General features: G+C 51.4%; 38 non-coding genes across 38 annotated transcripts; all 38 read left to right on the top strand.

The window, feature by feature from the left end:
- The first annotated feature begins 11 nt into the window (after positions 1-11).
- On the top strand, positions 12-82 carry TRNAG-GCC (transfer RNA glycine (anticodon GCC)). Its single transcript has one exon. It is a non-coding gene; the product is annotated as a tRNA-Gly (tRNA).
- Positions 83-1,068: 986 nt separating this feature from the next.
- Positions 1,069-1,139, top strand: TRNAG-GCC (transfer RNA glycine (anticodon GCC)). Its single transcript has one exon. It is a non-coding gene; the product is annotated as a tRNA-Gly (tRNA).
- Positions 1,140-1,489: 350 nt separating this feature from the next.
- TRNAG-CCC (transfer RNA glycine (anticodon CCC)) lies at positions 1,490-1,560 on the top strand. The gene has a single exon. It is a non-coding gene; the product is annotated as a tRNA-Gly (tRNA).
- A 565-nt stretch (positions 1,561-2,125) lies between these two features.
- On the top strand, positions 2,126-2,196 carry TRNAG-GCC (transfer RNA glycine (anticodon GCC)). Its single transcript has one exon. It is a non-coding gene; the product is annotated as a tRNA-Gly (tRNA).
- Positions 2,197-3,805: 1,609 nt separating this feature from the next.
- On the top strand, positions 3,806-3,876 carry TRNAG-GCC (transfer RNA glycine (anticodon GCC)). The gene has a single exon. It is a non-coding gene; the product is annotated as a tRNA-Gly (tRNA).
- Positions 3,877-4,226: 350 nt separating this feature from the next.
- On the top strand, positions 4,227-4,297 carry TRNAG-CCC (transfer RNA glycine (anticodon CCC)). Its single transcript has one exon. It is a non-coding gene; the product is annotated as a tRNA-Gly (tRNA).
- A 565-nt stretch (positions 4,298-4,862) lies between these two features.
- TRNAG-GCC (transfer RNA glycine (anticodon GCC)) lies at positions 4,863-4,933 on the top strand. The gene has a single exon. It is a non-coding gene; the product is annotated as a tRNA-Gly (tRNA).
- Positions 4,934-5,283: 350 nt separating this feature from the next.
- TRNAG-CCC (transfer RNA glycine (anticodon CCC)) lies at positions 5,284-5,354 on the top strand. Its single transcript has one exon. It is a non-coding gene; the product is annotated as a tRNA-Gly (tRNA).
- A 565-nt stretch (positions 5,355-5,919) lies between these two features.
- Positions 5,920-5,990, top strand: TRNAG-GCC (transfer RNA glycine (anticodon GCC)). The gene has a single exon. It is a non-coding gene; the product is annotated as a tRNA-Gly (tRNA).
- A 986-nt stretch (positions 5,991-6,976) lies between these two features.
- On the top strand, positions 6,977-7,047 carry TRNAG-GCC (transfer RNA glycine (anticodon GCC)). The gene has a single exon. It is a non-coding gene; the product is annotated as a tRNA-Gly (tRNA).
- Positions 7,048-7,397: 350 nt separating this feature from the next.
- TRNAG-CCC (transfer RNA glycine (anticodon CCC)) lies at positions 7,398-7,468 on the top strand. The gene has a single exon. It is a non-coding gene; the product is annotated as a tRNA-Gly (tRNA).
- A 565-nt stretch (positions 7,469-8,033) lies between these two features.
- Positions 8,034-8,104, top strand: TRNAG-GCC (transfer RNA glycine (anticodon GCC)). Its single transcript has one exon. It is a non-coding gene; the product is annotated as a tRNA-Gly (tRNA).
- A 2,030-nt stretch (positions 8,105-10,134) lies between these two features.
- On the top strand, positions 10,135-10,205 carry TRNAG-CCC (transfer RNA glycine (anticodon CCC)). Its single transcript has one exon. It is a non-coding gene; the product is annotated as a tRNA-Gly (tRNA).
- Positions 10,206-10,770: 565 nt separating this feature from the next.
- Positions 10,771-10,841, top strand: TRNAG-GCC (transfer RNA glycine (anticodon GCC)). The gene has a single exon. It is a non-coding gene; the product is annotated as a tRNA-Gly (tRNA).
- A 350-nt stretch (positions 10,842-11,191) lies between these two features.
- TRNAG-CCC (transfer RNA glycine (anticodon CCC)) lies at positions 11,192-11,262 on the top strand. Its single transcript has one exon. It is a non-coding gene; the product is annotated as a tRNA-Gly (tRNA).
- A 986-nt stretch (positions 11,263-12,248) lies between these two features.
- Positions 12,249-12,319, top strand: TRNAG-CCC (transfer RNA glycine (anticodon CCC)). Its single transcript has one exon. It is a non-coding gene; the product is annotated as a tRNA-Gly (tRNA).
- Positions 12,320-12,871: 552 nt separating this feature from the next.
- On the top strand, positions 12,872-12,942 carry TRNAG-GCC (transfer RNA glycine (anticodon GCC)). The gene has a single exon. It is a non-coding gene; the product is annotated as a tRNA-Gly (tRNA).
- Positions 12,943-13,292: 350 nt separating this feature from the next.
- TRNAG-CCC (transfer RNA glycine (anticodon CCC)) lies at positions 13,293-13,363 on the top strand. The gene has a single exon. It is a non-coding gene; the product is annotated as a tRNA-Gly (tRNA).
- A 565-nt stretch (positions 13,364-13,928) lies between these two features.
- On the top strand, positions 13,929-13,999 carry TRNAG-GCC (transfer RNA glycine (anticodon GCC)). The gene has a single exon. It is a non-coding gene; the product is annotated as a tRNA-Gly (tRNA).
- A 350-nt stretch (positions 14,000-14,349) lies between these two features.
- TRNAG-CCC (transfer RNA glycine (anticodon CCC)) lies at positions 14,350-14,420 on the top strand. The gene has a single exon. It is a non-coding gene; the product is annotated as a tRNA-Gly (tRNA).
- A 565-nt stretch (positions 14,421-14,985) lies between these two features.
- On the top strand, positions 14,986-15,056 carry TRNAG-GCC (transfer RNA glycine (anticodon GCC)). Its single transcript has one exon. It is a non-coding gene; the product is annotated as a tRNA-Gly (tRNA).
- Positions 15,057-16,042: 986 nt separating this feature from the next.
- On the top strand, positions 16,043-16,113 carry TRNAG-GCC (transfer RNA glycine (anticodon GCC)). Its single transcript has one exon. It is a non-coding gene; the product is annotated as a tRNA-Gly (tRNA).
- Positions 16,114-16,463: 350 nt separating this feature from the next.
- On the top strand, positions 16,464-16,534 carry TRNAG-CCC (transfer RNA glycine (anticodon CCC)). The gene has a single exon. It is a non-coding gene; the product is annotated as a tRNA-Gly (tRNA).
- A 565-nt stretch (positions 16,535-17,099) lies between these two features.
- On the top strand, positions 17,100-17,170 carry TRNAG-GCC (transfer RNA glycine (anticodon GCC)). The gene has a single exon. It is a non-coding gene; the product is annotated as a tRNA-Gly (tRNA).
- A 1,609-nt stretch (positions 17,171-18,779) lies between these two features.
- Positions 18,780-18,850, top strand: TRNAG-GCC (transfer RNA glycine (anticodon GCC)). The gene has a single exon. It is a non-coding gene; the product is annotated as a tRNA-Gly (tRNA).
- Positions 18,851-19,200: 350 nt separating this feature from the next.
- Positions 19,201-19,271, top strand: TRNAG-CCC (transfer RNA glycine (anticodon CCC)). The gene has a single exon. It is a non-coding gene; the product is annotated as a tRNA-Gly (tRNA).
- A 986-nt stretch (positions 19,272-20,257) lies between these two features.
- TRNAG-CCC (transfer RNA glycine (anticodon CCC)) lies at positions 20,258-20,328 on the top strand. Its single transcript has one exon. It is a non-coding gene; the product is annotated as a tRNA-Gly (tRNA).
- A 552-nt stretch (positions 20,329-20,880) lies between these two features.
- TRNAG-GCC (transfer RNA glycine (anticodon GCC)) lies at positions 20,881-20,951 on the top strand. Its single transcript has one exon. It is a non-coding gene; the product is annotated as a tRNA-Gly (tRNA).
- Positions 20,952-21,301: 350 nt separating this feature from the next.
- Positions 21,302-21,372, top strand: TRNAG-CCC (transfer RNA glycine (anticodon CCC)). Its single transcript has one exon. It is a non-coding gene; the product is annotated as a tRNA-Gly (tRNA).
- A 565-nt stretch (positions 21,373-21,937) lies between these two features.
- Positions 21,938-22,008, top strand: TRNAG-GCC (transfer RNA glycine (anticodon GCC)). The gene has a single exon. It is a non-coding gene; the product is annotated as a tRNA-Gly (tRNA).
- A 350-nt stretch (positions 22,009-22,358) lies between these two features.
- On the top strand, positions 22,359-22,429 carry TRNAG-CCC (transfer RNA glycine (anticodon CCC)). Its single transcript has one exon. It is a non-coding gene; the product is annotated as a tRNA-Gly (tRNA).
- A 565-nt stretch (positions 22,430-22,994) lies between these two features.
- TRNAG-GCC (transfer RNA glycine (anticodon GCC)) lies at positions 22,995-23,065 on the top strand. Its single transcript has one exon. It is a non-coding gene; the product is annotated as a tRNA-Gly (tRNA).
- Positions 23,066-23,415: 350 nt separating this feature from the next.
- TRNAG-CCC (transfer RNA glycine (anticodon CCC)) lies at positions 23,416-23,486 on the top strand. Its single transcript has one exon. It is a non-coding gene; the product is annotated as a tRNA-Gly (tRNA).
- A 565-nt stretch (positions 23,487-24,051) lies between these two features.
- On the top strand, positions 24,052-24,122 carry TRNAG-GCC (transfer RNA glycine (anticodon GCC)). Its single transcript has one exon. It is a non-coding gene; the product is annotated as a tRNA-Gly (tRNA).
- A 350-nt stretch (positions 24,123-24,472) lies between these two features.
- TRNAG-CCC (transfer RNA glycine (anticodon CCC)) lies at positions 24,473-24,543 on the top strand. Its single transcript has one exon. It is a non-coding gene; the product is annotated as a tRNA-Gly (tRNA).
- Positions 24,544-26,152: 1,609 nt separating this feature from the next.
- On the top strand, positions 26,153-26,223 carry TRNAG-CCC (transfer RNA glycine (anticodon CCC)). Its single transcript has one exon. It is a non-coding gene; the product is annotated as a tRNA-Gly (tRNA).
- Positions 26,224-26,788: 565 nt separating this feature from the next.
- On the top strand, positions 26,789-26,859 carry TRNAG-GCC (transfer RNA glycine (anticodon GCC)). The gene has a single exon. It is a non-coding gene; the product is annotated as a tRNA-Gly (tRNA).
- A 350-nt stretch (positions 26,860-27,209) lies between these two features.
- On the top strand, positions 27,210-27,280 carry TRNAG-CCC (transfer RNA glycine (anticodon CCC)). Its single transcript has one exon. It is a non-coding gene; the product is annotated as a tRNA-Gly (tRNA).
- Positions 27,281-27,447: the final 167 nt, after the last annotated feature.

Consider the following 27,447-nt stretch of genomic DNA (forward strand, 5'->3'; position numbering starts at 1 on the left):
CAGCATATAAGGCATTGGTGGTTCAGTGGTAGAATTCTCGCCTGCCACGCGGGAGGCCCGGGTTCGATTCCCGGCCAATGCATGAGCGTTTTGCACATGTACCTTTCGTTGACTTTGAAGCATCGTGAAAAGGAAGAGACCGAACAAAAAAACAAGCCTTGATTGCCTTGCTTGCCTTATTTCTGCTACTAGCGATCACTCTGCTGATCCCTTTTAGTAGAAGGGGCCGCTGCGCCTTGACTGGAAGCAGGGCAATCTCAGATTATGCAAACAGCTCATAGAGGCCCAGCCCGAGTAGGTGCCAGTCTCACACGTCTGCAAAGGCCTTCAATGAGGCTTTCAGCAGAAGTCAAGAGTTTACGAGTGACCATTCGCATGGAACTGGCAGGTGTGTTAAATCAAGTGCTCTACCGCAGTAATGCTGCTTGTCAGGCATTGGTAGTTCAGTGGTAGAATTCTCTCTTCCCAAGCGGGAGGCCCGGGTTCGATTCCCGGCCAATGCATGGCACTTTTGTAGACGTGTCTCTTGATATTTTAAAAGGCATGGGAAAAGAAAAATGGAAACGGTAGATAAGATGATTGCATTGCTTGTCTGTTTTCTGCGCAAAGAAAGCACTCTGCTGCCCTCTTTTAGCAGAAGATGGAACGGCAGTTTCAACTTAAGGCGGGAAACCTTCTATTATGCAAATAATTCCCAGAAGACCCCAGAAGCCCAGATTGAAAGGGTGTCAGCCTCGTGTGGCTGCAAAGATATCCCCTGAGTCCTGCGGTAGAAGTCTGGCTTTCCTGAGGCACGGTGCTCAGGGAACTGCACTCAGAGTAGCGACCCATACAAAGGCCACCCTCATCTACCAGTGTGCTTGCCTCTGTCCACTCTTCCTGTCTATAGAACCTGGCCGTTCATGGCCGTTCGTGGCCAAGTGAGTGAGAAGGACTGCCAGGGCAGCGCAGCTCCCATTCACCCACCGGAGCTGGCGCCATCCTCATGTCACTGCAGTGCTCTGTTAAATCAGCTGCTCTGGGCTGCAATGGTCCAGAGCACTGTAGCGCCAGTGTGCAGCATGTAAGGCATTGGTGGTTCAGTGGTAGAATTCTCGCCTGCCACGCGGGAGGCCCGGGTTCGATTCCCGGCCAATGCATGAGTGTTTTGCACATGTACCTTTCGTTGACTTTGAAGCATCGTGAAAAGGAAGAGACCGAACAAAAAAACAAGCCTTGATTGCCTTGCTTGCCTTATTTCTGCTACTAGCGATCACTCTGCTGATCCCTTTTAGTAGAAGGGGCCGCTGCGCCTTGACTGGAAGCAGGGCAATCTCAGATTATGCAAAACGCTCATAGAGGCCCAGCCCGAGTAGGTGCCAGTCTCACACGTCTGCAAAGGCCTTCAATGAGGCTTTCAGCAGAAGTCAAGAGTTTACGAGTGACCATTCGCATGGAACTGGCAGGTGTGTTAAATCAAGCGCTCTACCGCAGTAATGCTGCTTGTCAAGCATTGGTAGTTCAGTGGTAGAATTCTCGCTTCCCAAGCGGGAGGCCCGGGTTCGATTCCCGGCCAATGCATGGCACTTTTGTAGACGTGTCTCTTGATATTTTAAAAGGCATGGGAAAAGAAAAATGGAAACGGTAGATAAGATGATTGCATTGCTTGTCTGTTTTCTGCGCAAAGAAAGCAATCTGCTGCCCTCTTTTAGCAGAAGATGGAACTGCAGTTTCAACTTAAGGCGGGAAACCTTCTATTATGCAAATAATTCCCAGAAGACCCCAGAAGCCCAGATTGAAAGGGTGTCAGCCTCGTGTGGCTGCAAAGATATCCCCTGAGTCCTGCGGTAGAAGTCTGGCTTTCCTGAGGCACGGTGCTCAGGGAACTGCACTCAGAGTAGCGACCCATACAAAGGCCACCCTCATCTACCAGTGTGCTTGCCTCTGTCCACTTTTCCTGTCTATAGAACCTGGCCGTTCGTGGCCGTTCGTGGCCAAGTGAGTGAGAAGGACTGCCAGGGCAGCGCAGCTCCCATTCACCCACCGGAGCTGGCGCCATCCTCATGTCACTGCAGTGCTCTGTTAAATCAGCTGCTCTGGGCTGCAATGGTCCAGAGCACTGTAGCGCCAGTGTGCAGCATGTAAGGCATTGGTGGTTCAGTGGTAGAATTCTCGCCTGCCACGCGGGAGGCCCGGGTTCGATTCCCGGCCAATGCATGAGCGTTTTGCACATGTACCTTTCGTTGACTTTGAAGCATCGTGAAAAGGAAGAGACCGAACAAAAAAACAAGCCTTGATTGCCTTGCTTGCCTTATTTCTGCTACTAGCGATCACTCTGCTGATCCCTTTTAGTAGAAGGGGCCGCTGCGCCTTGACTGGAAGCAGGGCAATCTCAGATTATGCAAAACGCTCATAGAGGCCCAGCCCGAGTAGGTGCCAGTCTCACACGTCTGCAAAGGCCTTCAATGAGGCTTTCAGCAGAAGTCAAGAGTTTACGAGTGACCATTCGCATGGAACTGGCAGGTGTGTTAAATCAAGTGCTCTACCGCAGTAATGCTGCTTGTCAGGCATTGGTAGCTCAGTGGTAGAATTCTCGCTTCCCAAGTGGGAGGCCCGGGTTCGATTCCCGGCCAATGCATGGCACTTTTGTAGACGTGTCTCTTGATATTTTAAAAGGCATGGGAAAAGAAAAATGGAAACGGTAGATAAGATGATTGCATTGCTTGTCTGTTTTCTGCGCAAAGAAAGCACTCTGCTGCCCTCTTTTAGCAGAAGATGGAACGGCAGTTTCAACTTAAGGCGGGAAACCTATTATGCAAATAATTCCCAGAAGACCCCAGAAGCCCAGATTGAAAGGGTGTCAGCCTTGTGTGGCTGCAAAGATATCCCCTGAGTCCTGCGGTAGAAGTCTGGCTTTCCTGAGGCACGGTGCTCAGGGAACTGCACTCAGAGTAGCGACCCATACAAAGGCCACCCTCATCTACCAGTGTGCTTGCCTCTGTCCACTTTTCCTGTCTATAGAACCTGGCCGTTCGTGGCCAAGTGAGTGAGAAGGACTGCCAGGGCAGCGCAGCTCCCATTCACCCACCGGAGCTGGCGCCATCCTCATGTCACTGCAGTGCTCTGTTAAATCAGCTGCTCTGGCCTGCAATGGTCCAGAGCACTGTAGCGCCAGTGTGCAGCATGTAAGGCATTGGTGGTTCAGTGGTAGAATTCTCGCCTGCCACGCGGGAGGCCCGGGTTTGATTCCCGGCCAATGCATGGCACTTTTGTAGACGTGTCTCTTGATATTTTAAAAGGCATGGGAAAAGAAAAATGGAAACGGTAGATAAGATGATTGCATTGCTTGTCTGTTTTCTGCGCAAAGAAAACACTCTGCTGCCCTCTTTTAGCAGAAGATGGAACTGCAGTTTCAACTTAAGGCGGGAAACCTTCTATTATGCAAATAATTCCCAGAAGACCCCAGAAGCCCAGATTGAAAGGGTGTCAGCCTCGTGTGGCTGCAAAGATATCCCCTGAGTCCTGCGGTAGAAGTCTGGCTTTCCTGAGGCACGGTGCTCAGGGAACTGCACTCAGAGTAGCGACCCATACAAAGGCCACCCTCATCTACCAGTGTGCTTGCCTCTGTCCACTTTTCCTGTCTATAGAACCTGGCCGTTCGTGGCCGTTCGTGGCCAAGTGAGTGAGAAGGACTGCCAGGGCAGCGCAGCTCCCATTCACCCACCGGAGCTGGCGCCATCCTCATGTCACTGCAGTGCTCTGTTAAATCAGCTGCTCTGGGCTGCAATGGTCCAGAGCACTGTAGCGCCAGTGTACAGCATGTAAGGCATTGGTGGTTCAGTGGTAGAATTCTCGCCTGCCACGCGGGAGGCCCGGGTTCGATTCCCGGCCAATGCATGAGCGTTTTGCACATGTACCTTTCGTTGACTTTGAAGCATCGGGAAAAGGAAGAGACCGAACAAAAAAACAAGCCTTGATTGCCTTGCTTGCCTTATTTCTGCTACTAGCGATCACTCTGCTGATCCCTTTTAGTAGAAGGGGCCGCTGCGCCTTGACTGGAAGCAGGGCAATCTCAGATTATGCAAACAGCTCATAGAGGCCCAGCCCGAGTAGGTGCCAGTCTCACACGTCTGCAAAGGCCTTCAATGAGGCTTTCAGCAGAAGTCAAGAGTTTACGAGTGACCATTCGCATGGAACTGGCAGGTGTGTTAAATCAAGTGCTCTACCGCAGTAATGCTGCTTGTCAGGCATTGGTAGTTCAGTGGTAGAATTCTCGCTTCCCAAGCGGGAGGCCCGGGTTCGATTCCCGGCCAATGCATGGCACTTTTGTAGACGTGTCTCTTGATATTTTAAAAGGCATGGGAAAAGAAAAATGGAAACGGTAGATAAGATGATTGCATTGCTTGTCTGTTTTCTGCGCAAAGAAAGCACTCTGCTGCCCTCTTTTAGCAGAAGATGGAACGGCAGTTTCAACTTAAGGCGGGAAACCTTCTATTATGCAAATAATTCCCAGAAGACCCCAGAAGCCCAGATTGAAAGGGTGTCAGCCTCGTGTGGCTGCAAAGATATCCCCTGAGTCCTGCGGTAGAAGTCTGGCTTTCCTGAGGCACGGTGCTCAGGGAACTGCACTCAGAGTAGCGACCCATACAAAGGCCACCCTCATCTACCAGTGTGCTTGCCTCTGTCCACTTTTCCTGTCTATAGAACCTGGCCGTTCGTGGCCGTTCGTGGCCAAGTGAGTGAGAAGGACTGCCAGGGCAGCGCAGCTCCCATTCACCCACCGGAGCTGGCGCCATCCTCATGTCACTGCAGTGCTCTGTTAAATCAGCTGCTCTGGGCTGCAATGGTCCAGAGCACTGTAGCGCCAGTGTGCAGCATGTAAGGCATTGGTGGTTCAGTGGTAGAATTCTCGCCTGCCACGCGGGAGGCCCGGGTTCGATTCCCGGCCAATGCATGAGCGTTTTGCACATGTACCTTTCGTTGACTTTGAAGCATCGTGAAAAGGAAGAGACCGAACAAAAAAACAAGCCTTGATTGCCTTGCTTGCCTTATTTCTGCTACTAGCGATCACTCTGCTGATCCCTTTTAGTAGAAGGGGCCGCTGCGCCTTGACTGGAAGCAGGGCAATCTCAGATTATGCAAAACACTCATAGAGGCCCAGCCCGAGTAGGTGCCAGTCTCACACGTCTGCAAAGGCCTTCAATGAGGCTTTCAGCAGAAGTCAAGAGTTTACGAGTGACCATTCGCATGGAACTGGCAGGTGTGTTAAATCAAGCGCTCTACCGCAGTAATGCTGCTTGTCAAGCATTGGTAGTTCAGTGGTAGAATTCTCGCTTCCCAAGCGGGAGGCCCGGGTTCGATTCCCGGCCAATGCATGGCACTTTTGTAGACGTGTCTCTTGATATTTTAAAAGGCATGGGAAAAGAAAAATGGAAACGGTAGATAAGATGATTGCATTGCTTGTCTGTTTTCTGCGCAAAGAAAGCAATCTGCTGCCCTCTTTTAGCAGAAGATGGAACTGCAGTTTCAACTTAAGGCGGGAAACCTTCTATTATGCAAATAATTCCCAGAAGACCCCAGAAGCCCAGATTGAAAGGGTGTCAGCCTCGTGTGGCTGCAAAGATATCCCCTGAGTCCTGCGGTAGAAGTCTGGCTTTCCTGAGGCACGGTGCTCAGGGAACTGCACTCAGAGTAGCGACCCATACAAAGGCCACCCTCATCTACCAGTGTGCTTGCCTCTGTCCACTTTTCCTGTCTATAGAACCTGGCCGTTCATGGCCGTTCGTGGCCAAGTGAGTGAGAAGGACTGCCAGGGCAGCGCAGCTCCCATTCACCCACCGGAGCTGGCGCCATCCTCATGTCACTGCAGTGCTCTGTTAAATCAGCTGCTCTGGGCTGCAATGGTCCAGAGCACTGTAGCGCCAGTGTGCAGCATATAAGGCATTGGTGGTTCAGTGGTAGAATTCTCGCCTGCCACGCGGGAGGCCCGGGTTCGATTCCCGGCCAATGCATGAGCGTTTTGCACATGTACCTTTCGTTGACTTTGAAGCATCGTGAAAAGGAAGAGACCGAACAAAAAAACAAGCCTTGATTGCCTTGCTTGCCTTATTTCTGCTACTAGCGATCACTCTGCTGATCCCTTTTAGTAGAAGGGGCCGCTGCGCCTTGACTGGAAGCAGGGCAATCTCAGATTATGCAAACAGCTCATAGAGGCCCAGCCCGAGTAGGTGCCAGTCTCACACGTCTGCAAAGGCCTTCAATGAGGCTTTCAGCAGAAGTCAAGAGTTTACGAGTGACCATTCGCATGGAACTGGCAGGTGTGTTAAATCAAGTGCTCTACCGCAGTAATGCTGCTTGTCAGGCATTGGTAGTTCAGTGGTAGAATTCTCTCTTCCCAAGCGGGAGGCCCGGGTTCGATTCCCGGCCAATGCATGGCACTTTTGTAGACGTGTCTCTTGATATTTTAAAAGGCATGGGAAAAGAAAAATGGAAACGGTAGATAAGATGATTGCATTGCTTGTCTGTTTTCTGCGCAAAGAAAGCACTCTGCTGCCCTCTTTTAGCAGAAGATGGAACGGCAGTTTCAACTTAAGGCGGGAAACCTTCTATTATGCAAATAATTCCCAGAAGACCCCAGAAGCCCAGATTGAAAGGGTGTCAGCCTCGTGTGGCTGCAAAGATATCCCCTGAGTCCTGCGGTAGAAGTCTGGCTTTCCTGAGGCACGGTGCTCAGGGAACTGCACTCAGAGTAGCGACCCATACAAAGGCCACCCTCATCTACCAGTGTGCTTGCCTCTGTCCACTCTTCCTGTCTATAGAACCTGGCCGTTCATGGCCGTTCGTGGCCAAGTGAGTGAGAAGGACTGCCAGGGCAGCGCAGCTCCCATTCACCCACCGGAGCTGGCGCCATCCTCATGTCACTGCAGTGCTCTGTTAAATCAGCTGCTCTGGGCTGCAATGGTCCAGAGCACTGTAGCGCCAGTGTGCAGCATGTAAGGCATTGGTGGTTCAGTGGTAGAATTCTCGCCTGCCACGCGGGAGGCCCGGGTTCGATTCCCGGCCAATGCATGAGTGTTTTGCACATGTACCTTTCGTTGACTTTGAAGCATCGTGAAAAGGAAGAGACCGAACAAAAAAACAAGCCTTGATTGCCTTGCTTGCCTTATTTCTGCTACTAGCGATCACTCTGCTGATCCCTTTTAGTAGAAGGGGCCGCTGCGCCTTGACTGGAAGCAGGGCAATCTCAGATTATGCAAAACGCTCATAGAGGCCCAGCCCGAGTAGGTGCCAGTCTCACACGTCTGCAAAGGCCTTCAATGAGGCTTTCAGCAGAAGTCAAGAGTTTACGAGTGACCATTCGCATGGAACTGGCAGGTGTGTTAAATCAAGCGCTCTACCGCAGTAATGCTGCTTGTCAAGCATTGGTAGTTCAGTGGTAGAATTCTCGCTTCCCAAGCGGGAGGCCCGGGTTCGATTCCCGGCCAATGCATGGCACTTTTGTAGACGTGTCTCTTGATATTTTAAAAGGCATGGGAAAAGAAAAATGGAAACGGTAGATAAGATGATTGCATTGCTTGTCTGTTTTCTGCGCAAAGAAAGCAATCTGCTGCCCTCTTTTAGCAGAAGATGGAACTGCAGTTTCAACTTAAGGCGGGAAACCTTCTATTATGCAAATAATTCCCAGAAGACCCCAGAAGCCCAGATTGAAAGGGTGTCAGCCTCGTGTGGCTGCAAAGATATCCCCTGAGTCCTGCGGTAGAAGTCTGGCTTTCCTGAGGCACGGTGCTCAGGGAACTGCACTCAGAGTAGCGACCCATACAAAGGCCACCCTCATCTACCAGTGTGCTTGCCTCTGTCCACTTTTCCTGTCTATAGAACCTGGCCGTTCGTGGCCGTTCGTGGCCAAGTGAGTGAGAAGGACTGCCAGGGCAGCGCAGCTCCCATTCACCCACCGGAGCTGGCGCCATCCTCATGTCACTGCAGTGCTCTGTTAAATCAGCTGCTCTGGGCTGCAATGGTCCAGAGCACTGTAGCGCCAGTGTGCAGCATGTAAGGCATTGGTGGTTCAGTGGTAGAATTCTCGCCTGCCACGCGGGAGGCCCGGGTTCGATTCCCGGCCAATGCATGAGCGTTTTGCACATGTACCTTTCGTTGACTTTGAAGCATCGTGAAAAGGAAGAGACCGAACAAAAAAACAAGCCTTGATTGCCTTGCTTGCCTTATTTCTGCTACTAGCGATCACTCTGCTGATCCCTTTTAGTAGAAGGGGCCGCTGCGCCTTGACTGGAAGCAGGGCAATCTCAGATTATGCAAAACGCTCATAGAGGCCCAGCCCGAGTAGGTGCCAGTCTCACACGTCTGCAAAGGCCTTCAATGAGGCTTTCAGCAGAAGTCAAGAGTTTACGAGTGACCATTCGCATGGAACTGGCAGGTGTGTTAAATCAAGTGCTCTACCGCAGTAATGCTGCTTGTCAGGCATTGGTAGCTCAGTGGTAGAATTCTCGCTTCCCAAGTGGGAGGCCCGGGTTCGATTCCCGGCCAATGCATGGCACTTTTGTAGACGTGTCTCTTGATATTTTAAAAGGCATGGGAAAAGAAAAATGGAAACGGTAGATAAGATGATTGCATTGCTTGTCTGTTTTCTGCGCAAAGAAAGCACTCTGCTGCCCTCTTTTAGCAGAAGATGGAACGGCAGTTTCAACTTAAGGCGGGAAACCTATTATGCAAATAATTCCCAGAAGACCCCAGAAGCCCAGATTGAAAGGGTGTCAGCCTTGTGTGGCTGCAAAGATATCCCCTGAGTCCTGCGGTAGAAGTCTGGCTTTCCTGAGGCACGGTGCTCAGGGAACTGCACTCAGAGTAGCGACCCATACAAAGGCCACCCTCATCTACCAGTGTGCTTGCCTCTGTCCACTTTTCCTGTCTATAGAACCTGGCCGTTCGTGGCCAAGTGAGTGAGAAGGACTGCCAGGGCAGCGCAGCTCCCATTCACCCACCGGAGCTGGCGCCATCCTCATGTCACTGCAGTGCTCTGTTAAATCAGCTGCTCTGGCCTGCAATGGTCCAGAGCACTGTAGCGCCAGTGTGCAGCATGTAAGGCATTGGTGGTTCAGTGGTAGAATTCTCGCCTGCCACGCGGGAGGCCCGGGTTTGATTCCCGGCCAATGCATGGCACTTTTGTAGACGTGTCTCTTGATATTTTAAAAGGCATGGGAAAAGAAAAATGGAAACGGTAGATAAGATGATTGCATTGCTTGTCTGTTTTCTGCGCAAAGAAAGCACTCTGCTGCCCTCTTTTAGCAGAAGATGGAACTGCAGTTTCAACTTAAGGCGGGAAACCTTCTATTATGCAAATAATTCCCAGAAGACCCCAGAAGCCCAGATTGAAAGGGTGTCAGCCTCGTGTGGCTGCAAAGATATCCCCTGAGTCCTGCGGTAGAAGTCTGGCTTTCCTGAGGCACGGTGCTCAGGGAACTGCACTCAGAGTAGTGACCCATACAAAGGCCACCCTCATCTACCAGTGTGCTTGCCTCTGTCCACTTTTCCTGTCTATAGAACCTGGCCGTTCGTGGCCGTTCGTGGCCAAGTGAGTGAGAAGGACTGCCAGGGCAGCGCAGCTCCCATTCACCCACCGGAGCTGGCGCCATCCTCATGTCACTGCAGTGCTCTGTTAAATCAGCTGCTCTGGGCTGCAATGGTCCAGAGCACTGTAGCGCCAGTGTGCAGCATGTAAGGCATTGGTGGTTCAGTGGTAGAATTCTCGCCTGCCACGTGGGAGGCCCGGGTTCGATTCCCGGCCAATGCATGAGCGTTTTGCACATGTACCTTTCGTTGACTTTGAAGCATCGTGAAAAGGAAGAGACCGAACAAAAAAACAAGCCTTGATTGCCTTGCTTGCCTTATTTCTGCTACTAGCGATCACTCTGCTGATCCCTTTTAGTAGAAGGGGCCGCTGCGCCTTGACTGGAAGCAGGGCAATCTCAGATTATGCAAACAGCTCATAGAGGCCCAGCCCGAGTAGGTGCCAGTCTCACACGTCTGCAAAGGCCTTCAATGAGGCTTTCAGCAGAAGTCAAGAGTTTACGAGTGACCATTCGCATGGAACTGGCAGGTGTGTTAAATCAAGTGCTCTACCGCAGTAATGCTGCTTGTCAGGCATTGGTAGTTCAGTGGTAGAATTCTCGCTTCCCAAGCGGGAGGCCCGGGTTCGATTCCCGGCCAATGCATGGCACTTTTGTAGACGTGTCTCTTGATATTTTAAAAGGCATGGGAAAAGAAAAATGGAAACGGTAGATAAGATGATTGCATTGCTTGTCTGTTTTCTGCGCAAAGAAAGCACTCTGCTGCCCTCTTTTAGCAGAAGATGGAACGGCAGTTTCAACTTAAGGCGGGAAACCTTCTATTATGCAAATAATTCCCAGAAGACCCCAGAAGCCCAGATTGAAAGGGTGTCAGCCTCGTGTGGCTGCAAAGATATCCCCTGAGTCCTGCGGTAGAAGTCTGGCTTTCCTGAGGCACGGTGCTCAGGGAACTGCACTCAGAGTAGCGACCCATACAAAGGCCACCCTCATCTACCAGTGTGCTTGCCTCTGTCCACTTTTCCTGTCTATAGAACCTGGCCGTTCGTGGCCGTTCGTGGCCAAGTGAGTGAGAAGGACTGCCAGGGCAGCGCAGCTCCCATTCACCCACCGGAGCTGGCGCCATCCTCATGTCACTGCAGTGCTCTGTTAAATCAGCTGCTCTGGGCTGCAATGGTCCAGAGCACTGTAGCGCCAGTGTGCAGCATGTAAGGCATTGGTGGTTCAGTGGTAGAATTCTCGCCTGCCACGCGGGAGGCCCGGGTTCGATTCCCGGCCAATGCATGAGCGTTTTGCACATGTACCTTTCGTTGACTTTGAAGCATCGTGAAAAGGAAGAGACCGAACAAAAAAACAAGCCTTGATTGCCTTGCTTGCCTTATTTCTGCTACTAGCGATCACTCTGCTGATCCCTTTTAGTAGAAGGGGCCGCTGCGCCTTGACTGGAAGCAGGGCAATCTCAGATTATGCAAAACACTCATAGAGGCCCAGCCCGAGTAGGTGCCAGTCTCACACGTCTGCAAAGGCCTTCAATGAGGCTTTCAGCAGAAGTCAAGAGTTTACGAGTGACCATTCGCATGGAACTGGCAGGTGTGTTAAATCAAGCGCTCTACCGCAGTAATGCTGCTTGTCAAGCATTGGTAGTTCAGTGGTAGAATTCTCGCTTCCCAAGCGGGAGGCCCGGGTTCGATTCCCGGCCAATGCATGGCACTTTTGTAGACGTGTCTCTTGATATTTTAAAAGGCATGGGAAAAGAAAAATGGAAACGGTAGATAAGATGATTGCATTGCTTGTCTGTTTTCTGCGCAAAGAAAGCAATCTGCTGCCCTCTTTTAGCAGAAGATGGAACTGCAGTTTCAACTTAAGGCGGGAAACCTTCTATTATGCAAATAATTCCCAGAAGACCCCAGAAGCCCAGATTGAAAGGGTGTCAGCCTCGTGTGGCTGCAAAGATATCCCCTGAGTCCTGCGGTAGAAGTCTGGCTTTCCTGAGGCACGGTGCTCAGGGAACTGCACTCAGAGTAGCGACCCATACAAAGGCCACCCTCATCTACCAGTGTGCTTGCCTCTGTCCACTTTTCCTGTCTATAGAACCTGGCCGTTCGTGGCCGTTCGTGGCCAAGTGAGTGAGAAGGACTGCCAGGGCAGCGCAGCTCCCATTCACCCACCGGAGCTGGCGCCATCCTCATGTCACTGCAGTGCTCTGTTAAATCAGCTGCTCTGGGCTGCAATGGTCCAGAGCACTGTAGCGCCAGTGTACAGCATGTAAGGCATTGGTGGTTCAGTGGTAGAATTCTCGCCTGCCACGCGGGACGCCCGGGTTCGATTCCCGGCCAATGCATGAGCGTTTTGCACATGTACCTTTCGTTGACTTTGAAGCATCGTGAAAAGGAAGAGACGGAACAAAAAAACAAGCCTTGATTGCCTTGCTTGCCTTATTTCTGCTACTAGCGATCACTCTGCTGATCCCTTTTAGTAGAAGGGGCCGCTGCGCCTTGACTGGAAGCAGGGCAATCTCAGATTATGCAAAACGCTCATAGAGGCCCAGCCCGAGTAGGTGCCAGTCTCACACGTCTGCAAAGGCCTTCAATGAGGCTTTCAGCAGAAGTCAAGAGTTTACGAGTGACCATTCGCATGGAACGGGCAGGTGTGTTAAATCAAGTGCTCTACCGCAGTAATGCTGCTTGTCAGGCATTGGTAGTTCAGTGGTAGAATTCTCGCTTCCCAAGCGGGAGGCCCGGGTTCGATTCCCGGCCAATGCATGGCACTTTTGTAGACGTGTCTCTTGATATTTTAAAAGGCATGGGAAAAGAAAAATGGAAACGGTAGATAAGATGATTGCATTGCTTGTCTGTTTTCTGCGCAAAGAAAGCACTCTGCTGCCCTCTTTTAGCAGAAGATGGAACGGCAGTTTCAATTTAAGGCGGGAAACCTATTATGCAAATAATTCCCAGAAGACCCCAGAAGCCCAGATTGAAAGGGTGTCAGCCTCGTGTGGCTGCAAAGATATCCCCTGAGTCCTGCGGTAGAAGTCTGGCTTTCCTGAGGCACGGTGCTCAGGGAACTGCACTCAGAGTAGCGACCCATACAAAGGCCACCCTCATCTACCAGTGTGCTTGCCTCTGTCCACTTTTCCTGTCTATAGAACCTGGCCGTTCGTGGCCAAGTGAGTGAGAAGGACTGCCAGGGCAGCGCAGCTCCCATTCACCCACCGGAGCTGGCGCCATCCTCATGTCACTGCAGTGCTCTGTTAAATCAGCTGCTCTGGGCTGCAATGGTCCAGAGCACTGTAGCGCCAGTGTGCAGCATGTAAGGCATTGGTGGTTCAGTGGTAGAATTCTCGCCTGCCACGCGGGAGGCCCGGGTTCGATTCCCGGCCAATGCATGAGCGTTTTGCACATGTACCTTTCGTTGACTTTGAAGCATCGTGAAAAGGAAGAGACCGAACAAAAAAACAAGCCTTGATTGCCTTGCTTGCCTTATTTCTGCTACTAGCGATCACTCTGCTGATCCCTTTTAGTAGAAGGGGCCGCTGCGCCTTGACTGGAAGCAGGGCAATCTCAGATTATGCAAACAGCTCATAGAGGCCCAGCCCGAGTAGGTGCCAGTCTCACACGTCTGCAAAGGCCTTCAATGAGGCTTTCAGCAGAAGTCAAGAGTTTACGAGTGACCATTCGCATGGAACTGGCAGGTGTGTTAAATCAAGTGCTCTACCGCAGTAATGCTGCTTGTCAGGCATTGGTAGTTCAGTGGTAGAATTCTCGCTTCCCAAGCGGGAGGCCCGGGTTCGATTCCCGGCCAATGCATGGCACTTTTGTAGACGTGTCTCTTGATATTTTAAAAGGCATGGGAAAAGAAAAATGGAAACGGTAGATAAGATGATTGCATTGCTTGTCTGTTTTCTGCGCAAAGAAAGCACTCTGCTGCCCTCTTTTAGCAGAAGATGGAACGGCAGTTTCAACTTAAGGCGGGAAACCTTCTATTATGCAAATAATTCCCAGAAGACCCCAGAAGCCCAGATTGAAAGGGTGTCAGCCTCGTGTGGCTGCAAAGATATCCCCTGAGTCCTGCGGTAGAAGTCTGGCTTTCCTGAGGCACGGTGCTCAGGGAACTGCACTCAGAGTAGCGACCCATACAAAGGCCTCCCTCATCTACCAGTGTGCTTGCCTCTGTCCACTTTTCCTGTCTATAGAACCTGGCCGTTCGTGGCCGTTCGTGGCCAAGTGAGTGAGAAGGACTGCCAGGGCAGCGCAGCTCCCATTCACCCACCGGAGCTGGCGCCATCCTCATGTCACTGCAGTGCTCTGTTAAATCAGCTGCTCTGGGCTGCAATGGTCCAGAGCACTGTAGCGCCAGTGTGCAGCATGTAAGGCATTGGTGGTTCAGTGGTAGAATTCTCGCCTGCCACGCGGGAGGCCCGGGTTCGATTCCCGGCCAATGCATTAGTGTTTTGCACATGTACCTTTCGTTGACTTTGAAGCATCGTGAAAAGGAAGAGACCGAACAAAAAAACAAGCCTTGATTGCCTTGCTTGCCTTATTTCTGCTACTAGCGATCACTCTGCTGATCCCTTTTAGTAGAAGGGGCCGCTGCGCCTTGACTGGAAGCAGGGCAATCTCAGATTATGCAAAACGCTCATAGAGGCCCAGCCCGAGTAGGTGCCAGTCTCACACGTCTGCAAAGGCCTTCAATGAGGCTTTCAGCAGAAGTCAAGAGTTTACGAGTGACCATTCGCATGGAACTGGCAGGTGTGTTAAATCAAGCGCTCTACCGCAGTAATGCTGCTTGTCAAGCATTGGTAGTTCAGTGGTAGAATTCTCGCTTCCCAAGCGGGAGGCCCGGGTTCGATTCCCGGCTAATGCATGGCACTTTTGTAGACGTGTCTCTTGATATTTTAAAAGGCATGGGAAAAGAAAAATGGAAACGGTAGATAAGATGATTGCATTGCTTGTCTGTTTTCTGCGCAAAGAAAGCAATCTGCTGCCCTCTTTTAGCAGAAGATGGAACTGCAGTTTCAACTTAAGGCGGGAAACCTTCTATTATGCAAATAATTCCCAGAAGACCCCAGAAGCCCAGATTGAAAGGGTGTCAGCCTCGTGTGGCTGCAAAGATATCCCCTGAGTCCTGCGGTAGAAGTCTGGCTTTCCTGAGGCACGGTGCTCAGGGAACTGCACTCAGAGTAGCGACCCATACAAAGGCCACCCTCATCTACCAGTGTGCTTGCCTCTGTCCACTTTTCCTGTCTATAGAACCTGGCCGTTCATGGCCGTTCGTGGCCAAGTGAGTGAGAAGGACTGCCAGGGCAGCGCAGCTCCCATTCACCCACCGGAGCTGGCGCCATCCTCATGTCACTGCAGTGCTCTGTTAAATCAGCTGCTCTGGGCTGCAATGGTCCAGAGCACTGTAGCGCCAGTGTGCAGCATATAAGGCATTGGTGGTTCAGTGGTAGAATTCTCGCCTGCCACGCGGGAGGCCCGGGTTCGATTCCCGGCCAATGCATGAGCGTTTTGCACATGTACCTTTCGTTGACTTTGAAGCATCGTGAAAAGGAAGAGACCGAACAAAAAAACAAGCCTTGATTGCCTTGCTTGCCTTATTTCTGCTACTAGCGATCACTCTGCTGATCCCTTTTAGTAGAAGGGGCCGCTGCGCCTTGACTGGAAGCAGGGCAATCTCAGATTATGCAAACAGCTCATAGAGGCCCAGCCCGAGTAGGTGCCAGTCTCACACGTCTGCAAAGGCCTTCAATGAGTCTTTCAGCAGAAGTCAAGAGTTTACGAGTGACCATTCGCATGGAACTGGCAGGTGTGTTAAATCAAGTGCTCTACCGCAGTAATGCTGCTTGTCAGGCATTGGTAGTTCAGTGGTAGAATTCTCTCTTCCCAAGCGGGAGGCCCGGGTTCGATTCCCGGCCAATGCATGGCACTTTTGTAGACGTGTCTCTTGATATTTTAAAAGGCATGGGAAAAGAAAAATGGAAACGGTAGATAAGATGATTGCATTGCTTGTCTGTTTTCTGCGCAAAGAAAGCACTCTGCTGCCCTCTTTTAGCAGAAGATGGAACGGCAGTTTCAACTTAAGGCGGGAAACCTTCTATTATGCAAATAATTCCCAGAAGACCCCAGAAGCCCAGATTGAAAGGGTGTCAGCCTCGTGTGGCTGCAAAGATATCCCCTGAGTCCTGCGGTAGAAGTCTGGCTTTCCTGAGGCACGGTGCTCAGGGAACTGCACTCAGAGTAGCGACCCATACAAAGGCCACCCTCATCTACCAGTGTGCTTGCCTCTGTCCACTCTTCCTGTCTATAGAACCTGGCCGTTCATGGCCGTTCGTGGCCAAGTGAGTGAGAAGGACTGCCAGGGCAGCGCAGCTCCCATTCACCCACCGGAGCTGGCGCCATCCTCATGTCACTGCAGTGCTCTGTTAAATCAGCTGCTCTGGGCTGCAATGGTCCAGAGCACTGTAGCGCCAGTGTGCAGCATGTAAGGCATTGGTGGTTCAGTGGTAGAATTCTCGCCTGCCACGCGGGAGGCCCGGGTTCGATTCCCGGCCAATGCATGAGTGTTTTGCACATGTACCTTTCGTTGACTTTGAAGCATCGTGAAAAGGAAGAGACCGAACAAAAAAACAAGCCTTGATTGCCTTGCTTGCCTTATTTCTGCTACTAGCGATCACTCTGCTGATCCCTTTTAGTAGAAGGGGCCGCTGCGCCTTGACTGGAAGCAGGGCAATCTCAGATTATGCAAAACGCTCATAGAGGCCCAGCCCGAGTAGGTGCCAGTCTCACACGTCTGCAAAGGCCTTCAATGAGGCTTTCAGCAGAAGTCAAGAGTTTACGAGTGACCATTCGCATGGAACTGGCAGGTGTGTTAAATCAAGCGCTCTACCGCAGTAATGCTGCTTGTCAAGCATTGGTAGTTCAGTGGTAGAATTCTCGCTTCCCAAGCGGGAGGCCCGGGTTCGATTCCCGGCCAATGCATGGCACTTTTGTAGACGTGTCTCTTGATATTTTAAAAGGCATGGGAAAAGAAAAATGGAAACGGTAGATAAGATGATTGCATTGCTTGTCTGTTTTCTGCGCAAAGAAAGCAATCTGCTGCCCTCTTTTAGCAGAAGATGGAACTGCAGTTTCAACTTAAGGCGGGAAACCTTCTATTATGCAAATAATTCCCAGAAGACCCCAGAAGCCCAGATTGAAAGGGTGTCAGCCTCGTGTGGCTGCAAAGATATCCCCTGAGTCCTGCGGTAGAAGTCTGGCTTTCCTGAGGCACGGTGCTCAGGGAACTGCACTCAGAGTAGCGACCCATACAAAGGCCACCCTCATCTACCAGTGTGCTTGCCTCTGTCCACTTTTCCTGTCTATAGAACCTGGCCGTTCGTGGCCGTTCGTGGCCAAGTGAGTGAGAAGGACTGCCAGGGCAGCGCAGCTCCCATTCACCCACCGGAGCTGGCGCCATCCTCATGTCACTGCAGTGCTCTGTTAAATCAGCTGCTCTGGGCTGCAATGGTCCAGAGCACTGTAGCGCCAGTGTGCAGCATGTAAGGCATTGGTGGTTCAGTGGTAGAATTCTCGCCTGCCACGCGGGAGGCCCGGGTTCGATTCCCGGCCAATGCATGAGCGTTTTGCACATGTACCTTTCGTTGACTTTGAAGCATCGTGAAAAGGAAGAGACCGAACAAAAAAACAAGCCTTGATTGCCTTGCTTGCCTTATTTCTGCTACTAGCGATCACTCTGCTGATCCCTTTTAGTAGAAGGGGCCGCTGCGCCTTGACTGGAAGCAGGGCAATCTCAGATTATGCAAAACGCTCATAGAGGCCCAGCCCGAGTAGGTGCCAGTCTCACACGTCTGCAAAGGCCTTCAATGAGGCTTTCAGCAGAAGTCAAGAGTTTACGAGTGACCATTCGCATGGAACTGGCAGGTGTGTTAAATCAAGTGCTCTACCGCAGTAATGCTGCTTGTCAGGCATTGGTAGCTCAGTGGTAGAATTCTCGCTTCCCAAGTGGGAGGCCCGGGTTCGATTCCCGGCCAATGCATGGCACTTTTGTAGACGTGTCTCTTGATATTTTAAAAGGCATGGGAAAAGAAAAATGGAAACGGTAGATAAGATGATTGCATTGCTTGTCTGTTTTCTGCGCAAAGAAAGCACTCTGCTGCCCTCTTTTAGCAGAAGATGGAACGGCAGTTTCAACTTAAGGCGGGAAACCTATTATGCAAATAATTCCCAGAAGACCCCAGAAGCCCAGATTGAAAGGGTGTCAGCCTTGTGTGGCTGCAAAGATATCCCCTGAGTCCTGCGGTAGAAGTCTGGCTTTCCTGAGGCACGGTGCTCAGGGAACTGCACTCAGAGTAGCGACCCATACAAAGGCCACCCTCATCTACCAGTGTGCTTGCCTCTGTCCACTTTTCCTGTCTATAGAACCTGGCCGTTCGTGGCCAAGTGAGTGAGAAGGACTGCCAGGGCAGCGCAGCTCCCATTCACCCACCGGAGCTGGCGCCATCCTCATGTCACTGCAGTGCTCTGTTAAATCAGCTGCTCTGGCCTGCAATGGTCCAGAGCACTGTAGCGCCAGTGTGCAGCATGTAAGGCATTGGTGGTTCAGTGGTAGAATTCTCGCCTGCCACGCGGGAGGCCCGGGTTTGATTCCCGGCCAATGCATGGCACTTTTGTAGACGTGTCTCTTGATATTTTAAAAGGCATGGGAAAAGAAAAATGGAAACGGTAGATAAGATGATTGCATTGCTTGTCTGTTTTCTGCGCAAAGAAAACACTCTGCTGCCCTCTTTTAGCAGAAGATGGAACTGCAGTTTCAACTTAAGGCGGGAAACCTTCTATTATGCAAATAATTCCCAGAAGACCCCAGAAGCCCAGATTGAAAGGGTGTCAGCCTCGTGTGGCTGCAAAGATATCCCCTGAGTCCTGCGGTAGAAGTCTGGCTTTCCTGAGGCACGGTGCTCAGGGAACTGCACTCAGAGTAGCGACCCATACAAAGGCCACCCTCATCTACCAGTGTGCTTGCCTCTGTCCACTTTTCCTGTCTATAGAACCTGGCCGTTCGTGGCCGTTCGTGGCCAAGTGAGTGAGAAGGACTGCCAGGGCAGCGCAGCTCCCATTCACCCACCGGAGCTGGCGCCATCCTCATGTCACTGCAGTGCTCTGTTAAATCAGCTGCTCTGGGCTGCAATGGTCCAGAGCACTGTAGCGCCAGTGTACAGCATGTAAGGCATTGGTGGTTCAGTGGTAGAATTCTCGCCTGCCACGCGGGAGGCCCGGGTTCGATTCCCGGCCAATGCATGAGCGTTTTGCACATGTACCTTTCGTTGACTTTGAAGCATCGGGAAAAGGAAGAGACCGAACAAAAAAACAAGCCTTGATTGCCTTGCTTGCCTTATTTCTGCTACTAGCGATCACTCTGCTGATCCCTTTTAGTAGAAGGGGCCGCTGCGCCTTGACTGGAAGCAGGGCAATCTCAGATTATGCAAACAGCTCATAGAGGCCCAGCCCGAGTAGGTGCCAGTCTCACACGTCTGCAAAGGCCTTCAATGAGGCTTTCAGCAGAAGTCAAGAGTTTACGAGTGACCATTCGCATGGAACTGGCAGGTGTGTTAAATCAAGTGCTCTACCGCAGTAATGCTGCTTGTCGGGCATTGGTAGTTCAGTGGTAGAATTCTCGCTTCCCAAGCGGGAGGCCCGGGTTCGATTCCCGGCCAATGCATGGCACTTTTGTAGACGTGTCTCTTGATATTTTAAAAGGCATGGGAAAAGAAAAATGGAAACGGTAGATAAGATGATTGCATTGCTTGTCTGTTTTCTGCGCAAAGAAAGCACTCTGCTGCCCTCTTTTAGCAGAAGATGGAACGGCAGTTTCAACTTAAGGCGGGAAACCTTCTATTATGCAAATAATTCCCAGAAGACCCCAGAAGCCCAGATTGAAAGGGTGTCAGCCTCGTGTGGCTGCAAAGATATCCCCTGAGTCCTGCGGTAGAAGTCTGGCTTTCCTGAGGCACGGTGCTCAGGGAACTGCACTCAGAGTAGCGACCCATACAAAGGCCACCCTCATCTACCAGTGTGCTTGCCTCTGTCCACTTTTCCTGTCTATAGAACCTGGCCGTTCGTGGCCGTTCGTGGCCAAGTGAGTGAGAAGGACTGCCAGGGCAGCGCAGCTCCCATTCACCCACCGGAGCTGGCGCCATCCTCATGTCACTGCAGTGCTCTGTTAAATCAGCTGCTCTGGGCTGCAATGGTCCAGAGCACTGTAGCGCCAGTGTGCAGCATGTAAGGCATTGGTGGTTCAGTGGTAGAATTCTCGCCTGCCACGCGGGAGGCCCGGGTTCGATTCCAGGCCAATGCATGAGCGTTTTGCACATGTACCTTTCGTTGACTTTGAAGCATCGTGAAAAGGAAGAGACCGAACAAAAAAACAAGCCTTGATTGCCTTGCTTGCCTTATTTCTGCTACTAGCGATCACTCTGCTGATCCCTTTTAGTAGAAGGGGCCGCTGCGCCTTGACTGGAAGCAGGGCAATCTCAGATTATGCAAAACACTCATAGAGGCCCAGCCCGAGTAGGTGCCAGTCTCACACGTCTGCAAAGGCCTTCAATGAGGCTTTCAGCAGAAGTCAAGAGTTTACGAGTGACCATTCGCATGGAACTGGCAGGTGTGTTAAATCAAGCGCTCTACCGCAGTAATGCTGCTTGTCAAGCATTGGTAGTTCAGTGGTAGAATTCTCGCTTCCCAAGCGGGAGGCCCGGGTTCGATTCCCGACCAATGCATGGCACTTTTGTAGACGTGTCTCTTGATATTTTAAAAGGCATGGGAAAAGAAAAATGGAAACGGTAGATAAGATGATTGCATTGCTTGTCTGTTTTCTGCGCAAAGAAAGCACTCTGCTGCCCTCTTTTAGCAGAAGATGGAACGGCAGTTTCAACTTAAGGCGGGAAACCTATTATGCAAATAATTCCCAGAAGACCCCAGAAGCCCAGATTGAAAGGGTGTCAGCCTCGTGTGGCTGCAAAGATATCCCCTGAGTCCTGCGGTAGAAGTCTGGCTTTCCTGAGGCACGGTGCTCAGGGAACTGCACTCAGAGTAGCGACCCATACAAAGGCCACCCTCATCTACCAGTGTGCTTGCCTCTGTCCACTTTTCCTGTCTATAGAACCTGGCCGTTCGTGGCCAAGTGAGTGAGAAGGACTGCCAGGGCAGCGCAGCTCCCATTCACCCACCGGAGCTGGCGCCATCCTCATGTCACTGCAGTGCTCTGTTAAATCAGCTGCTCTGGGCTGCAATGGTCCAGAGCACTGTAGCACCAGTGTGCAGCATGTAAGGCATTGGTGGTTCAGTGGTAGAATTCTCGCCTGCCACGCGGGAGGCCCGGGTTCGATTCCCGGCCAATGCATGAGCGTTTTGCACATGTACCTTTCGTTGACTTTGAAGCATCGTGAAAAGGAAGAGACCGAACAAAAAAACAAGCCTTGATTGCCTTGCTTGCCTTATTTCTGCTACTAGCGATCACTCTGCTGATCCCTTTTAGTAGAAGGGGCCGCTGCGCCTTGACTGGAAGCAGGGCAATCTCAGATTATGCAAACAGCTCATAGAGGCCCAGCCCGAGTAGGTGCCAGTCTCACACGTCTGCAAAGGCCTTCAATGAGGCTTTCAGCAGAAGTCAAGAGTTTACGAGTGACCATTCGCATGGAACTGGCAGGTGTGTTAAATCAAGTGCTCTACCGCAGTAATGCTGCTTGTCAGGCATTGGTAGTTCAGTGGTAGAATTCTCGCTTCCCAAGCGGGAGGCCCGGGTTCGATTCCCGGCCAATGCATGGCACTTTTGTAGACGTGTCTCTTGATATTTTAAAAGGCATGGGAAAAGAAAAATGGAAACGGTAGATAAGATGATTGCATTGCTTGTCTGTTTTCTGCGCAAAGAAAGCACTCTGCTGCCCTCTTTTAGCAGAAGATGGAACGGCAGTTTCAACTTAAGGCGGGAAACCTTCTATTATGCAAATAATTCCCAGAAGACCCCAGAAGCCCAGATTGAAAGGGTGTCAGCCTCGTGTGGCTGCAAAGATATCCCCTGAGTCCTGCGGTAGAAGTCTGGCTTTCCTGAGGCACGGTGCTCAGGGAACTGCACTCAGAGTAGCGACCCATACAAAGGCCACCCTCATCTACCAGTGTGCTTGCCTCTGTCCACTTTTCCTGTCTATAGAACCTGGCCGTTCGTGGCCGTTCGTGGCCAAGTGAGTGAGAAGGACTGCCAGGGCAGCGCAGCTCCCATTCACCCACCGGAGCTGGCGCCATCCTCATGTCACTGCAGTGCTCTGTTAAATCAGCTGCTCTGGGCTGCAATGGTCCAGAGCACTGTAGCGCCAGTGTGCAGCATGTAAGGCATTGGTGGTTCAGTGGTAGAATTCTCGCCTGCCACGCGGGAGGCCCGGGTTCGATTCCCGGCCAATGCATGAGTGTTTTGCACATGTACCTTTCGTTGACTTTGAAGCATCGTGAAAAGGAAGAGACCGAACAAAAAAACAAGCCTTGATTGCCTTGCTTGCCTTATTTCTGCTACTAGCGATCACTCTGCTGATCCCTTTTAGTAGAAGGGGCCGCTGCGCCTTGACTGGAAGCAGGGCAATCTCAGATTATGCAAAACGCTCATAGAGGCCCAGCCCGAGTAGGTGCCAGTCTCACACGTCTGCAAAGGCCTTCAATGAGGCTTTCAGCAGAAGTCAAGAGTTTACGAGTGACCATTCGCATGGAACTGGCAGGTGTGTTAAATCAAGCGCTCTACCGCAGTAATGCTGCTTGTCAAGCATTGGTAGTTCAGTGGTAGAATTCTCGCTTCCCAAGCGGGAGGCCCGGGTTCGATTCCCGGCCAATGCATGGCACTTTTGTAGACGTGTCTCTTGATATTTTAAAAGGCATGGGAAAAGAAAAATGGAAACGGTAGATAAGATGATTGCATTGCTTGTCTGTTTTCTGCGCAAAGAAAGCAATCTGCTGCCCTCTTTTAGCAGAAGATGGAACTGCAGTTTCAACTTAAGGCGGGAAACCTTCTATTATGCAAATAATTCCCAGAAGACCCCAGAAGCCCAGATTGAAAGGGTGTCAGCCTCGTGTGGCTGCAAAGATATCCCCTGAGTCCTGCGGTAGAAGTCTGGCTTTCCTGAGGCACGGTGCTCAGGGAACTGCACTCAGAGTAGCGACCCATACAAAGGCCACCCTCATCTACCAGTGTGCTTGCCTCTGTCCACTTTTCCTGTCTATAGAACCTGGCCGTTCGTGGCCGTTCGTGGCCAAGTGAGTGAGAAGGACTGCCAGGGCAGCGCAGCTCCCATTCACCCACCGGAGCTGGCGCCATCCTCATGTCACTGCAGTGCTCTGTTAAATCAGCTGCTCTGGGCTGCAATGGTCCAGAGCACTGTAGCGCCAGTGTGCAGCATGTAAGGCATTGGTGGTTCAGTGGTAGAATTCTCGCCTGCCACGCGGGAGGCCCGGGTTCGATTCCCGGCCAATGCATGAGCGTTTTGCACATGTACCTTTCGTTGACTTTGAAGCATCGTGAAAAGGAAGAGACCGAACAAAAAAACAAGCCTTGATTGCCTTGCTTGCCTTATTTCTGCTACTAGCGATCACTCTGCTGATCCCTTTTAGTAGAAGGGGCCGCTGCGCCTTGACTGGAAGCAGGGCAATCTCAGATTATGCAAAACGCTCATAGAGGCCCAGCCCGAGTAGGTGCCAGTCTCACACGTCTGCAAAGGCCTTCAATGAGGCTTTCAGCAGAAGTCAAGAGTTTACGAGTGACCATTCGCATGGAACTGGCAGGTGTGTTAAATCAAGTGCTCTACCGCAGTAATGCTGCTTGTCAGGCATTGGTAGTTCAGTGGTAGAATTCTCGCTTCCCAAGCGGGAGGCCCGGGTTCGATTCCCGGCCAATGCATGGCACTTTTGTAGACGTGTCTCTTGATATTTTAAAAGGCATGGGAAAAGAAAAATGGAAACGGTAGATAAGATGATTGCATTGCTTGTCTGTTTTCTGCGCAAAGAAAGCACTCTGCTGCCCTCTTTTAGCAGAAGATGGAACGGCAGTTTCAACTTAAGGCGGGAAACCTTCTATTATGCAAATAATTCCCAGAAGACCCCAGAAGCCCAGATTGAAAGGGTGTCAGCCTCGTGTGGCTGCAAAGATATCCCCTGAGTCCTGCGGTAGAAGTCTGGCTTTCCTGAGGCACGGTGCTCAGGGAACTGCACTCAGAGTAGCGACCCATACAAAGGCCACCCTCATCTACCAGTGTGCTTGCCTCTGTCCACTTTTCCTGTCTATAGAACCTGGCCGTTCGTGGCCGTTCGTGGCCAAGTGAGTGAGAAGGACTGCCAGGGCAGCGCAGCTCCCATTCACCCACCGGAGCTGGCGCCATCCTCATGTCACTGCAGTGCTCTGTTAAATCAGCTGCTCTGGGCTGCAATGGTCCAGAGCACTGTAGCGCCAGTGTGCAGCATGTAAGGCATTGGTGGTTCAGTGGTAGAATTCTCGCCTGCCACGCGGGAGGCCCGGGTTCGATTCCCGGCCAATGCATGAGCGTTTTGCACATGTACCTTTCGTTGACTTTGAAGCATCGTGAAAAGGAAGAGACCGAACAAAAAAACAAGCCTTGATTGCCTTGCTTGCCTTATTTCTGCTACTAGCGATCACTCTGCTGATCCCTTTTAGTAGAAGGGGCCGCTGCGCCTTGACTGGAAGCAGGGCAATCTCAGATTATGCAAAACGCTCATAGAGGCCCAGCCCGAGTAGGTGCCAGTCTCACACGTCTGCAAAGGCCTTCAATGAGGCTTTCAGCAGAAGTCAAGAGTTTACGAGTGACCATTCGCATGGAACTGGCAGGTGTGTTAAATCAAGTGCTCTACCGCAGTAATGCTGCTTGTCAGGCATTGGTAGTTCAGTGGTAGAATTCTCGCTTCCCAAGCGGGAGGCCCGGGTTCGATTCCCGGCCAATGCATGGCACTTTTGTAGACGTGTCTCTTGATATTTTAAAAGGCATGGGAAAAGAAAAATGGAAACGGTAGATAAGATGATTGCATTGCTTGTCTGTTTTCTGCGCAAAGAAAGCACTCTGCTGCCCTCTTTTAGCAGAAGATGGAACGGCAGTTTCAACTTAAGGCGGGAAACCTATTATGCAAATAATTCCCAGAAGACCCCAGAAGCCCAGATTGAAAGGGTGTCAGCCTTGTGTGGCTGCAAAGATATCCCCTGAGTCCTGCGGTAGAAGTCTGGCTTTCCTGAGGCACGGTGCTCAGGGAACTGCACTCAGAGTAGCGACCCATACAAAGGCCACCCTCATCTACCAGTGTGCTTGCCTCTGTCCACTTTTCCTGTCTATAGAACCTGGCCGTTCGTGGCCAAGTGAGTGAGAAGGACTGCCAGGGCAGCGCAGCTCCCATTCACCCACCGGAGCTGGCGCCATCCTCATGTCACTGCAGTGCTCTGTTAAATCAGCTGCTCTGGCCTGCAATGGTCCAGAGCACTGTAGCGCCAGTGTGCAGCATGTAAGGCATTGGTGGTTCAGTGGTAGAATTCTCGCCTGCCACGCGGGAGGCCCGGGTTTGATTCCCGGCCAATGCATGGCACTTTTGTAGACGTGTCTCTTGATATTTTAAAAGGCATGGGAAAAGAAAAATGGAAACGGTAGATAAGATGATTGCATTGCTTGTCTGTTTTCTGCGCAAAGAAAGCACTCTGCTGCCCTCTTTTAGCAGAAGATGGAACTGCAGTTTCAACTTAAGGCGGGAAACCTTCTATTATGCAAATAATTCCCAGAAGACCCCAGAAGCCCAGATTGAAAGGGTGTCAGCCTCGTGTGGCTGCAAAGATATCCCCTGAGTCCTGCGGTAGAAGTCTGGCTTTCCTGAGGCACGGTGCTCAGGGAACTGCACTCAGAGTAGTGACCCATACAAAGGCCACCCTCATCTACCAGTGTGCTTGCCTCTGTCCACTTTTCCTGTCTATAGAACCTGGCCGTTCGTGGCCGTTCGTGGCCAAGTGAGTGAGAAGGACTGCCAGGGCAGCGCAGCTCCCATTCACCCACCGGAGCTGGCGCCATCCTCATGTCACTGCAGTGCTCTGTTAAATCAGCTGCTCTGGGCTGCAATGGTCCAGAGCACTGTAGCGCCAGTGTGCAGCATGTAAGGCATTGGTGGTTCAGTGGTAGAATTCTCGCCTGCCACGTGGGAGGCCCGGGTTCGATTCCCGGCCAATGCATGAGCGTTTTGCACATGTACCTTTCGTTGACTTTGAAGCATCGTGAAAAGGAAGAGACCGAACAAAAAAACAAGCCTTGATTGCCTTGCTTGCCTTATTTCTGCTACTAGCGATCACTCTGCTGATCCCTTTTAGTAGAAGGGGCCGCTGCGCCTTGACTGGAAGCAGGGCAATCTCAGATTATGCAAACAGCTCATAGAGGCCCAGCCCGAGTAGGTGCCAGTCTCACACGTCTGCAAAGGCCTTCAATGAGGCTTTCAGCAGAAGTCAAGAGTTTACGAGTGACCATTCGCATGGAACTGGCAGGTGTGTTAAATCAAGTGCTCTACCGCAGTAATGCTGCTTGTCAGGCATTGGTAGTTCAGTGGTAGAATTCTCGCTTCCCAAGCGGGAGGCCCGGGTTCGATTCCCGGCCAATGCATGGCACTTTTGTAGACGTGTCTCTTGATATTTTAAAAGGCATGGGAAAAGAAAAATGGAAACGGTAGATAAGATGATTGCATTGCTTGTCTGTTTTCTGCGCAAAGAAAGCACTCTGCTGCCCTCTTTTAGCAGAAGATGGAACGGCAGTTTCAACTTAAGGCGGGAAACCTTCTATTATGCAAATAATTCCCAGAAGACCCCAGAAGCCCAGATTGAAAGGGTGTCAGCCTCGTGTGGCTGCAAAGATATCCCCTGAGTCCTGCGGTAGAAGTCTGGCTTTCCTGAGGCACGGTGCTCAGGGAACTGCACTCAGAGTAGCGACCCATACAAAGGCCACCCTCATCTACCAGTGTGCTTGCCTCTGTCCACTTTTCCTGTCTATAGAACCTGGCCGTTCGTGGCCGTTCGTGGCCAAGTGAGTGAGAAGGACTGCCAGGGCAGCGCAGCTCCCATTCACCCACCGGAGCTGGCGCCATCCTCATGTCACTGCAGTGCTCTGTTAAATCAGCTGCTCTGGGCTGCAATGGTCCAGAGCACTGTAGCGCCAGTGTGCAGCATGTAAGGCATTGGTGGTTCAGTGGTAGAATTCTCGCCTGCCACGCGGGAGGCCCGGGTTCGATTCCCGGCCAATGCATGAGCGTTTTGCACATGTACCTTTCGTTGACTTTGAAGCATCGTGAAAAGGAAGAGACCGAACAAAAAAACAAGCCTTGATTGCCTTGCTTGCCTTATTTCTGCTACTAGCGATCACTCTGCTGATCCCTTTTAGTAGAAGGGGCCGCTGCGCCTTGACTGGAAGCAGGGCAATCTCAGATTATGCAAAACACTCATAGAGGCCCAGCCCGAGTAGGTGCCAGTCTCACACGTCTGCAAAGGCCTTCAATGAGGCTTTCAGCAGAAGTCAAGAGTTTACGAGTGACCATTCGCATGGAACTGGCAGGTGTGTTAAATCAAGCGCTCTACCGCAGTAATGCTGCTTGTCAAGCATTGGTAGTTCAGTGGTAGAATTCTCGCTTCCCAAGCGGGAGGCCCGGGTTCGATTCCCGGCCAATGCATGGCACTTTTGTAGACGTGTCTCTTGATATTTTAAAAGGCATGGGAAAAGAAAAATGGAAACGGTAGATAAGATGATTGCATTGCTTGTCTGTTTTCTGCGCAAAGAAAGCAATCTGCTGCCCTCTTTTAGCAGAAGATGGAACTGCAGTTTCAACTTAAGGCGGGA

The sequence above is a fragment of the Ambystoma mexicanum genome, unplaced genomic scaffold (genome assembly GCF_040938575.1).
Source record: "Ambystoma mexicanum isolate Mex_15411 unplaced genomic scaffold, UKY_AmexF1_1 Mex_scaf52, whole genome shotgun sequence".
Taxonomy (NCBI): domain Eukaryota; kingdom Metazoa; phylum Chordata; class Amphibia; order Caudata; family Ambystomatidae; genus Ambystoma; species Ambystoma mexicanum.